This window comes from Dermacentor albipictus, chromosome 8 (assembly GCF_038994185.2).
Source record: "Dermacentor albipictus isolate Rhodes 1998 colony chromosome 8, USDA_Dalb.pri_finalv2, whole genome shotgun sequence".
In the NCBI taxonomy this organism is placed as follows: Eukaryota; Metazoa; Arthropoda; class Arachnida; order Ixodida; family Ixodidae; genus Dermacentor; species Dermacentor albipictus.
Window position 1 is genome coordinate 44155309 of NC_091828.1, and position 2242 is coordinate 44157550.

Sequence of the window (2242 nt, forward strand, 5' to 3'; positions counted from 1 at the left end):
GCTGCACCATTTTTTAGTTTTTTATTTGCCTGTAGCAGATAGCGCGATTCTAACTCTTGAGCTAAATTACTGGTTATACGGCCATTATCTCTACGAGGAATCAAAATGTTTAACTGAATGACTATATAATTACACTAATTACTTCTTAAATATTTAATTTACCGCTAATATTTCAATCTAACAATGGTAGCTTGCGAGTTTGCAAGGCATATCGACTTGGAACGAATTCCCTGAATGGCACCGGTTTCGAGCTATGCGACGACAAACTTGCGATAAAACTAAGCTCTTGTTCGGCTTACTTTTTTATGAAAACTGTTTTATGCATTGAAGCACGAAAAGAACTGGAACGTCAGTGAATTTTGTCGGACACTTTGAAAATTAACAGTTCCAAACCCGTATACTCCAGAAAATTCGCTACTCCAAGTGGATACTCGCCTTGCGAATTCACCAGCTGCAATCGGTACATTGAAATATGTGTCATGAAGTAATTAATTAGCATTTATTTAGCCTAATGGAGTCAGTTATGCAACTACGAATTTCGATTTTTCGTATAAGTGATGGCCGCCTCACTGAGTAATTTAGCTCGAGGATTACAATTGTTCTATCTTCCACAGGCAATTTTTTAGAAAATCTGGTGCAGCCATAAGAACACCTAGTATACCGTATTTACCGGACTATAATGTGCTGACTATACACATAACAATTTTGTGCTGTGGACTCTCTGTGTGGAGGACTGTGCAGAATTTAACTTTCTCTCGGAATATATAGACACGGGCGCGAAAAGAAAGAAAACCAAGTCCGACTGCGTCATCAATTTTTTTTCTGCGATACGTTACATGGCAAAACCGACTGCATACTGATTGTTGGTAATCATTAAAAAAATCTTATCAGCCAAAATGCGTCCCTTGGCAGTATATAAAAACCAATGCAGCCTCTTGAAAAAAGAGCTCTTATTTTTTACTTCAAGCCCTAATTTGCCCCTAGTGAGTATACACCGCATGCGGGCTATATCCCGGATAATACGGGAATTGGTTCGTCGACGGTGCAGAGCCGGCACCCAAAAAAACGCTTGTTCCGCGCTCTTCCATGGTCCCATGCTCGGCACGACTTCGAGTGGCCGTTTCAAGGTTTCAAGCGCGGACGACTTCCGGTCCCGGCTGACACCGGAAGCGCCGTAATAAACCACTTAGGAGCGGACAATATCTATGAAGGCCTGGACCTTCGCGGCGTTTCGGAAACGGAAATTGCGGAAGCGACTCCAACGGAAATTCTCAAGGCCCTGATGGCTCGCCGGTTATTTAAAAAAATTGAGGAAGTTAAAGGAATACAAGCTTAATTAAATACGAACGCTCCAAGAACATTATACGATAAAACATTTCACCATTCCTTTAGCGCGCAAGAGGTCGTAATAGCATCTCTCCGCCCGACATGGTCAAGAACTTTGACCAGCGGCAAAGGAAGCGTTCTTCACCGTCAACAACCAAATGATCCTGTAGGTAACTCGACAGTCCAGTTGTAATGCGCTAGAAGAGGGAGTACGATGCTCGGTGCGGCTTAACTCTGATGTAGTGTAACAGCGCCAAAGCAAACCAAACATTGCGTATCAACCTTTCGAACAACGGGCGTTTTCTCACTCGGCCTGGATATATTAGGGGCGCACTGAAGAAGTGACAGTGTCACGTGCTACTAAACATTCAAACAGCTCATTGGTAACAGACAATTTTGGCAGCGTGATAAGGGCAGTTCGCACACTCAAGTGCTCGCTGATAATGTTTCCACTATTTTTTGTATTTGAACATAAAAGGGGCTGGCGCGTACGCCGAGCCCCACTACCAAAAATTACATGCCCCATCTGCCCCGGTTTGGGGTAGTGGCGTGCTTCAGCCAACCGCAGTGCAATGGCAAGGCCCCGGCACGGGGCGCCGACCTGAATGATCATCGGAAACCCGGCACCAGGTAAGTATGCAGATAAGTGCGTTGGCATAAGAAGCCATCCTGAAAGGTGCACCATATGGAGCGGGAAGTCTAAAGTGCTCTACACGGAACAGGAAACTTTGCTTAGGAAGGAAGAGTTGCTAAATTACCTACCGTAACGCACAAGCACTCCACACATACAACTATTATCCTAGATTGCCAGTTTTTTTTTGCTTGTAATGGCCGTATTAACAAAATTGTGAGGAACTATCGGGCGACGATTGTCTCGGTCAAGCGATAGTTGCTTGCTGTAAAGCCGCCGAGATGG

The 2242-nt window shown here is 44.4% G+C and overlaps 1 non-coding gene across 1 annotated transcript; it reads right to left on the bottom strand.

Moving 5' to 3' along the window:
• Nucleotides 1–1801: 1801 nt before the first annotated feature.
• LOC139049345 (U1 spliceosomal RNA) lies at nucleotides 1802–1964 on the bottom strand. Its single transcript, XR_011508205.1, has one exon. It is a non-coding gene; the product is annotated as a U1 spliceosomal RNA (small nuclear RNA).
• Between the last annotated feature and the right edge of the window lie 278 nt (nucleotides 1965–2242).